The sequence below is a fragment of the Furipterus horrens genome, unplaced genomic scaffold (genome assembly GCF_987537825.1).
Source record: "Furipterus horrens unplaced genomic scaffold, mFurHor1.1.pri manual_scaffold_2, whole genome shotgun sequence".
Taxonomy (NCBI): Eukaryota; Metazoa; Chordata; class Mammalia; order Chiroptera; family Furipteridae; genus Furipterus; species Furipterus horrens.
The window spans coordinates 10,949,506-10,959,681 of record NW_028327172.1 but is presented as its reverse complement, the minus strand read 5'-3'; positions in this window follow the sequence as shown (position 1 = coordinate 10,959,681).

Here is a 10,176-nt window from a genome sequence, read left to right as displayed (position 1 = left end):
GGTCATGAAATGGAGTTCTTATGAATAGGATCAGTGTCCTTATGAAAGAGACCACAGAGTGCTCTCTTGCCCTTTATGCTAGGAGAGAACCCTGTGACTAGAAAGCAGGCCCTCACCAGACACCGCATCTACCAGCACCTTAACCTTGGTCTTCTCAGTTTCTAGAAGTGGGAAATAGATATTTGTTGTCTACCACCCAGTCTCTGGTATTGTTATGGTAGCCCCAAAAGGACTAAGATAGACATTTAGTTAATTTTCAAGTTGGTATAGATATTTGAAGTGATAAAAATCTTGGTTGTTTGTCTGCATTCAATGGTCTCTGTGTTCTCTGAAGTCAGGGAAATGTACTTAATTTTGCGCTCTCTGTTCCCTGCACAATGCCTAGGACATAGAATCCACTCCATTAACTGTGTCGCTTGCTTTTATTCTTGGATTCTTAATCTATCAGAGTGAGAATTTTTACTGATGAATTTTGATGAACTGTTTCTAGAATAAATATATATGCATATTTGCTACAAAAATTTATTCTTCTCTGATATTTGCTACAAATATTTACCTTATATTATTTTAGCTATAATTATGGGTGTTCTTATATAAATGTATTATATTTTAATATTATTTTACTTTTTGACTTCTTCTATCACATCACTCTTGGAAAATTCCATTTTTTTAAAATGTTTTTACAATGTTAACATCTTATTTTTTTAAAATGACTTTCAAAAAAATTTTAATTCGTATACAACTTATTTTATGATGAAACAATATCTAATTTTATTTCTCCCAAAATTGTGAAATAATCTGTTTTATTATTAATTTCATTAATAACTTCAAAACTTCTATTTAATGTGTCAAATATTATATTTAGGGCTATTTCTCATTCTTGCCCTCCTCCTGTTTGTTCAGGAAAAACCTGACTGAACAATTCTTTTGGCAAGGATTGAGGTCACTCTCTAGTATTCAGCTGATTGCTGGCATTTAAGAGGGTCCAAAATGACTTTATTCACATGAGTTGTGCCTAGCAGGAATGGCTAGGATATTAGACTGTTATGGGTCCTTTTTCTCCCCCCATGTACATACAGGACTATATAGACAAGGTCTCTCTAGTGAGATTGTCAGACTTGTTAAATGGCAGCTCAGGGCTCCCGGAGGGAGGAGGCAGAAGCTTTCAGGCTGGTTAACAACTCATCCCATCATAACATCAGCTTGAAGTTCAGGGTCTCGAGTTCCAAATCCAGACTGCATGGCACATCATAAGAAACAAGAAACAAAATGAAAAGGCACCCCACAGAATGGGAGATAATATATGCAAATTATATATTTCATAAGGGTTTAATACCCAAATTAGATGAGAAACTTCTATAACTCAGTAGCAAAAACCCTCCAAATAGCCGAGTTAAAAATAGACAAAGGACCTGAAGAGACATTTAAAAAAATATTTTATTGCTATTCTATTACAGTTGTCCCAATTCCCCACCTACCCATTTGTTCTCCTCCACCCAGCCGACCCCTGCTTCCACATCATTCCCCACCATTTGTTCATGGGTCATTCATACACGTTCCTTGATTAGTCCCAACTCCTTTTTTCTTCCTTTATCCCCTCCCCCCTCCCCTCTGGTTGCTGTCAGTCTGTTCCTTGTTTCCATGCCTGTGGTTCTATTTTGCTCATGAGTTTATTTTTTTCACTAGCTTTCTTTTATAGGTGAGATCATATGGTATTTGTCTTCCACCTACTGACTTATTTCACTTAGCATAATCCACCCATGCTACTGTGAAAGGTAGGAGTTCCTTCTTTCTTTCTGCTGCATAGTATTCCATTGTGTAAATGTATAGCAATTTTTTGATCCACTCCTTTACTGATGGGCACTTAGGCTTTTTCCAGCACTTGGTTATTGTCAATAGCACTGCTATTAACATAGGGGTGCATAAGTATTTCGAATTGGGGTTTCGAGATTCTTAGGGTATAATTCCTGTAGTGAAATCACTGGATCAAAAGGCAGTTCCATTTTTAGTTTTTTGAGGAAATTCCATACTGTTTTCCATAGTGGCTGCATCAACCTACATTCCTACCAGAAGTGCACCAGGGTTCCCTTTTCTCCACATCCTCAATGGCACTTATGCTTGTTGATTTGTTAATGATGGCTGTTCTGACAGGTGTGAAGTGGTATCTCATGGTGGTTTTAATATGCATCTCTCTGGTGGCTCATCGTGTTGAGCATCCTTTCCTATGCTTGTGAGGCATCTGTATGTCCTCTTTGGAGAAGTGTCTATTCAGGTCCCTTTGCCCATTTTTAAGTCACTTAAATTACAGCAGAATCCGAGTCTGCCTACATGAAATTAACACTCTGGTTACACTTTAAAAAATGCAATATATGTTAAACATTTATTGCATTGGGAATAAAATGTTTGATTTTTCATAATGCATGCATTTCCAATTCTCTGTAACTTATATGTTCTCAACATAGTGATAGACTAAATGTATCTTCTCTGTTTTTAATTGTTCTATAGCTGTTTTGGAGGCCAATTACTGTAAACTAACCTGTTTTATTATTAATTTCATTAATAACTTAAATTTTTCTATTTAATGTGTCAAATATTATACATCTAGAAGATTAGATTGTAGGGCTGTTTCTCTTCCTCCTTGCCCTCCTCCTGTTTGTTCAGGAAAAACCTGACTGAACAATTCCTTTGGCAAGGACTGAGGTCACTCTCTAGTATTCAGCCGATTGCTGACATTTAAGGAGGGTCCAAAATGACTTTATTCACATGAGTTGTGCCTAGCAGGAATGGCTAGGATATTAGACTGTTACGGGTCCTTTTTCTCCCCCCATGCACATACAGGATTATATAGACAAGGTCTCTCTAGTGAGATTGTCAGACTTGTTAAATGGCAGCTCAGGGCTCCCGGAGGGAGGAGTCAGAAGCTTTTAGGCAGGTAAGATCTCATTCCATCATAACATCAGCTTGAAGTTCAGGGTCTCAAGTGCCAAATCCAGACTACATGGCACATCATAAGAAACAAGAAACAAAATGAAAAGGCACCCCACAGAATGGAAGAAATATTGTAAATAATATATTTACAATATATACAGTATTGTCAAATACTGTATTACAAAGATCATTTATTTTTTAAAGCTCTGGTGTTACATGTTTCCTTATTGAGAAGTCAACCCACAACATAGGTACTAAGGCACAAAATTGATATTTTTGTTTTGTTTTCATACTTTTCTCAATTTATAATTGGATTTCCTTGGTGTATTTAACAATATTAACGGCTCCATTTATTTGATGAATATTGAAATGCCTGCCATAAGGTCCCATTTGTTCTTCCGTGGAGGAAATAAAAAGTACTCTAGATCTTTTAATCAGAAAGGAACTTAATACATTGAATTAACCACTTCAAAATGATCAGAATTGGAGGAGCTTACAGCTGGATGCTGGAGTGAACATGGTTGGACCAGGGATGCAGAGACGAGGAAGCTGGACTGAGGATGAAAGATCTCTGCATGTATTTCTCAAAGTCCTTTCCTGCCATGAGTTTATAATTTTCTTTAAAAGTTTTAAAGTTTTTCTTTTCACATTTACCTCTTTAACCCACATAGGATATGAATTTTCAGGGATGGTATGAGATGTAAATATACTTTCTCTTCTTATCATAACTAAATTGTCCCAGGACATTTATTGAAGAACCATCTGTTTTCCACTGCCCTGTAATAATACCACTGATTTCATATATAAAAAAATATATCTGTTATATGTCTGTCACTCTATTTCTTAGCTCTCTGTTTCGTTCAATCATTCATTCTATCTATCCATGAGCCAATACTACTATGATTACTTTAGTGTTTCAGATACTATTGCAGTATAAAAAATCACTCTCAAATTTATTGGCTTAAAATACCAACCATCACTTTATTATGTCAGTTGGTTTCAGTGGATCAAGAGTTTGAGCAGTTCAGCTGGTTACATCCAGCTTAGCACCTCTCATGTCGTCAGAAATTGGCTGAGGCGAAAGTCATCTAAAAAGTTTCTTTCTTCTTATATCTGACACCTAGGCTTGAAAGTCTTGAATTGTGGATACTGGAATAGCTGGCACTCCTTGAGATCGTAAGGGCGGGGTCCTAATCCAATAGAACTGGTATCCTTACAAGGATAGCAGAGCTCTCTCTCTCTCCATGTGTGCAGAGGAAAGACCATCTCAGGACAGAGTGAGAAACTGGCCATCTGCAAACCAGGAAGAGAGGCCTCACTAGAAACCACCTCTGCTTGGACTTTCAGCCTCCAGAACTGTGAGAAAATAAGTGTTTCATGAGTGAGCTACACAGTCTGTGTTTTTCTTTTTGTGATGGAAGCCTAAGCAGATGAGTGTGATGCTGCTGAAAAGTAATCTAGATTGATAATTGATTGCATCACAAGGATTCAATTCAAATCATGTCTCCTCATTCAATCACCAAATATGAATAGTTTCCAAATCCAGAGCTTTTTGAACAAAGGAGTCATCAGGAGTTCTTGAATAAGAACTCTGTGATATCATGACAAGTAGTTGGTGTAAATCTTCATCCTAACCTTTCTCTGAGTGACCTGAGACCCTTTAGTAGGGTATTGTGCTCTGGGCAAAGGTAAATACTCAAATCTTTCTGGAGATTACTGGTAATAGGTTCTAAGCTAAAACTCATTCTTGGGTGGCAGAATGCCACTGTGGTCTGTGAGTCAGAAAGCAGACTGAAAGTGTAAGAAAATGAGCCCAAAGCAGTTACAGTGGATCAGGTCTGAATATATATTTAGATTAAATATATTCTGCAGGAGGCATTCATTTCCAGAATGGGTCTCTGATCACTGGTGTAGTTATCATGGTAGTCATGGTGAGGACTGATAGAAGTATTTGGTACTGATCTTCCTTTCCAGAATAGTAAGGAAAAAGCAGCACCATACCCTTGGTCTACTAAAGAGATTGGACCGATGAAAGGTGTGAATCTTAGTATATTCCATTTAATTTAGGTGTTTGGTTTGGGAATAAAATGGAGAGACAGGCTAAATCTGTTTGAAAAACGAGAGCATAAAGAAATCCTCTGTCATTAATCTTTACGTTTGTAATTTGTCTTCATATAAGAAAATCCTAATGGACAAAGTCAAAGAATACACTGGGTTATGATCTCTCAGCATCTTTATTTCCCAAGGCAGGTCTCCAGTGGAAAACAATGAGGCTCATTGAAGTAACTATGTAGATCAATTAGGCAAACAAAACAATATTTTTTGTTTGAATTACTCTGTAATAAGTGCAAATATCAGCTCTTCCATGTAAGGGAAAGATAAACAGGTCAGGACTTAGGAGATGTAATTTCTTATCCTAAATCTGTAACCATCTGAATATGCCATTTTGGAAATGTTTCTTTCCTTCTCCAGGTCTCGGTTTCTTTATACGCAAAATAAAAAGAATAAATTAGATACTCTCCAATAACATATTCAATTAATTTTTTTCTTTTTTGGTTGAATTTATCAGGATGACACTGGTTAACAAAATGATACAGGTTTCAGGTGCACAATTCTATGACCCATCATCTGTATGATGTATTGTGTTCACCACCCCAAGTCAAGTCTCCTTCCATCACTATTCATCCCTCCTTACCCTCCTCGTCTTCCCTCCATCCCCTTTAACCCGTTCAGTTCTCAATGCTTAAAAGTTTACTGCTTATTTTTTTAAGATCAAATTCTGGCCTCCATGTACTTGAATTACCAGAGAACCCTTATTATAATATAATATGAAATGCAGCATTATTATTCTGCATGAAGTGAAACAAGGCCCAACACTTTCCAGAGACTTCAGATTTTGGAGAGCTCTTAAATTAGGCAGAAGAGAAATCCTGTATCTGGCTTCTAGTTCTATCACTTACTAGTAAGACTATCCTGGACAACCTGAAATAAACCATTCTAAACCTCAACTTTTCTATGTAAGTAGGAAATAATGCACTCATTTTATGTGGTATTTTGAGATTAAATATGAAAGTGGATTGCAAATATTAAGCATTCAACATATGATACAATATGATTAATAGTGAATTTAGAGCAGATTAGAAATGGACAAAGATACTAATGTTATTAACCAATTTAACAAAGTAAATAAATAAGTTGATTCGTAATCCTAAATTCTCTTGAGAAGAATGTTGGGAAATTCTCCAAGAGTAAATTCACATATTTCAAACCCCCAAGTGTTCTTGAATCTATTTTTTATGCCTCCGTGGGTGGGGATGAGAAAGTCTTCTTAAAGCCTTTGTTTAAAGATGGATCTTAAAGAAGTATCTCGGTAACCTTGGTAAATTTTTACATGGGAGGTAATTTGGGGCCAAGTTTAATAATCAAGACCTGAGGCCAGACAGACATAAATTGTATCTATATGTCTGCTCCTCACCATGTCCTTGCTCCTCACTAATTGTATGTCCTTAGTACAAGGCTTACTATCCATGTCTCAAGGAAACTTTCACACACATACAACTTTCAGCCATATATAATTTTTTTAAATCTTGAATGCAATAGTTTATATAAAATGCTTTGCACAGTGCCTAGCATATATGAAGCAGTCAACATTAATTTTTGATTGTTGCCTGTAATAATAACAACTAGCCTTTACACAGAACTTTATAATTTATCAAATTATTCACATCTCTTAATAGGTTTAATTACCATAGCCCTTAATCTTCTCAGAGCTTGTCATATTTCTGAGAGCCCAGACATGAAAACTGAGGTGAGAAAAAAAATTAGAATAATATATGACCATCATGAAAATATAAAATACAGACAAGTAAAAAGAGAAAATATATGTTGTTTCAGCATTATAATAAACTATAAAAGTATACTGTCTTGCCCTACTTACTTTTAGTATTTTTCATGCATAATTTTACACAACTATGCTTATATTTTTCCAAAAAACATAACATTGTGGCCTCTCTACATGCTTTGAGTGTGTCTCTCTGACACTGTGAAAGTTTTCTCTCTCTTGTAGAAGGTTGGTTGTACCTATACCATGCAAGGAGGTGTTTGAGAGCAGGCCCATGTCTCCACATCCTTCCTTGTAGAAGCTACCCCACACAGATTAGAGGCTTCATAAATGGTTATTGAATTAGCATGGGAATCAATGAAGGTTTGGACAATAAAGCAAATGGGTCAATGGCTGAAGGGATAAATAAAGGGTTCTGAGAAATAAGGGAGTGATTTTCACAAAAGGAACAAGTGGATTTTACCTGGTTGTCATAATATTGCACCTATATCTTATTATAACTTCTCTATGAATTCTCCAAAACGTTTAAATGATATCATTGCAAGGGCAAGCCAGAGACCAAAGCAGCCATGTTTACAAGAGAGAAAACATTGGATTTTCAGAAAGACTAGATTGCCTTAGTTCATCTATGGTGATACAGCTTGTTCATTATACCCTTGCTTTTCAGCATGGGGGACGAAAAAGTTGGCTGGGGAGAGTCCTTGCAGTACAGCCACCCTTGTGTCTATCCTATTGCACATGTCCTTCATGAGCATAGGCTACGGTCTTTACATTCACTGGCCCTTTTGATAGCTTTGCTTCTCCTAGAGGCTACTCAGGTTATTCTCACCAGTCTTCTACAGAAGGGATGAAAGCAATCTTTTCTGGAACTTGTAGAGAAGAAATATTATTTTCTCCTCAATTATATACCATTATGGATTAAAGGATAGAGAGGAAACCTAGCAACATGAGAAGAAGCTGGAGAGCTGTGGATGAGTAGAGATCATTTTTTTTTTTTTTAATTGTGGGAGAGGGATGGTGCTGAGCAATAAAGTGGAAATAAATACTCTTGAAGGGAAGAGTGTCAGTGAATAACAGAACTTGTAAATTTACCCACCTGTTTCTTCGAAAGACAAATACCAGCCTATTTTTGAGCCAACTATCTTCATTTTACAGTAAATAGTCAAGAGTATCAGAGGTTCAACACATTTTAGGGAATTATCTTTGCCCTTTATTTCAATATAAGGCAAGGGTCACAGTTACTGACTTACATTAAGCAGCTTCCTTACTCTTAGTTATTTCATCTGTTAAATAAGGATAGTAATAGTATCTGATACCCTGGCTGGTTTGGCTCAGTGGATTGAGTGTCGGCCTGCGAGCTAAGTGTCGCTGGTTCGATCTTCCAGTCAGGGCACATCAGAGAAGGAAAACTCTGACTCCAAAAAACCTCCGCTGCCTTGCGGCATACCTCTTCAGGGGAAAGGCTAAGGGAGTAAACCCCGACAGAAAATCCGGAGCCGGAGTCCCTAAGGCGGTTCGACGTTGTAGTCAACACCGGCAACTCCTGCGGCGCACCTGAAGCCAAGCTGTATTGACTCCGTCTTTCCCTTGGACCCTTCAGCTGCGAAGAGAGGGGGGGTCTGCTGCATGGGCAACAGCAGACCCTCCATATCACCCTGCCCAGGCTCTGTAGCTTCAGCTTCACTGGAGAGGACACTCCAGCGTCATCACAAGATGTCGATTCAACACGGGAGGAGACAGATACCGTGTCACTCCCGAGTTGGACTGCACAGCCATTCTCGGCGGTGCAGATAGACTCTTAAGAAGCTACACCATCGTCTCTCGAGACGGACGGCTGCCGACGAATAGTATCTGATCAATGTTAATATAAAGATTAGATGTGTCTGGCACTTGATAAGCACTCAAGCAAGTGTTGACTTCTAGACTTGAAACTGTCTCAGTAAATGACAATTCTGTCTTCAGGTGATGTAGTCCAAACACTTTGGAGTAATTCAGGTCCATCAGAAAATTCAGTTGAATCTGCCTTCATAATACATTCACAGTACTTAAAAAATTATGATCACCATGAATAGTAGATCAATTAAAAAACCAAATTATTATAATGAAACATTTAAAAGTCAAATAGTTACCCATCTAAATGGTTAATTTATACAATACCAAATATACAAACTCCATAATTGGTTCATTTGTTATCAAATACCCAAATTCATAAAAGGCCAACTTTTTTTTCCCCTTTTTCCATGGCGTTTTGTCTTCATGTAGACGTAAGGAAGGAATTAAACACTAAAGATGAATGCTGTAAAAGTTCTCAAAGTTCAGTTATGTGAAATAATTGGGTTGTTGGCAAGATCTGCTAATGATGGTGAAATACCCCTGAGACATAATTAGCCACAGCTAAGAAACGTCACAGAATTTGCCTAAAACAGGATGTGTGGTAGCACTCTTGGAAGCTCAGGAGAAAGGCCTTTTCCGAAGGTGCCATTTATAAGTCAACGAAGACACTTACTGGAGCTGAGCTAGTTGCCATTTTTTAACTTACATCTTTACTTCTTTCTTGGTGAACTAACAGTTGCCTGAGGCCCTGGCTGTGGAGCTATGTCAGACAAGTTCATAGGTGAGGTTTATTTTTTCTTCATGAAATCACGTAATTCAAGAATCCCAGGCTTAAATGCATCTTAGAAATCACATAATCACCCCTCCCCTCACCAATACAAGGGTTAAATCTCTTTTTAAGCATGTCCATGTCAGACATCAGGAAAGATATAAGCAATAAAATATGACCAATTTAATGGTAAACATATTTTGAGGTCTTTTAAATTGATATATATTTAACTTAGTTAGAATCACATTATATATTCAAATTTTCATCTGCATTTCCCCCCACTTAATATTACAGCCTAAGAATTTTTCTATGATATTGCACAATTTTAAAAAATAGATACACTCTATTTTACTTATTCACGTCTCTAATGTAGGGTATTTCGTGAAGTTTCTAATTTTCCACGGCTCTTAATAATTGTGTTGAACATATCTGTATCTAATTTTTTTTCTTAAAAATATTCTTTAGAGTTTATTCCTAGAAAGAATATTGTAGACTTAAAGAAAAAAAGACAAAGTAATTTTTATTTCTTCATAGTTATTTCTGAACAGTTTTATTAATTGTATCTTATTTTCACTATGTACAGTATACTTCTTTCTGATCTGCTGGGAGAGTCCACCTCAGAATAAGGGAAGTCAGTGAAACTGCTTCACTTTATTTTTACATATGTATATAATTTTCATTTTGAATAATTAAAAAACTAAAGCTCTATTCATTTACCTTTGAAAGGAATATATATATATATATATATATATATATATATACACACATATATTTGCAGAATACGTTTTATTATATTTATCTTTTA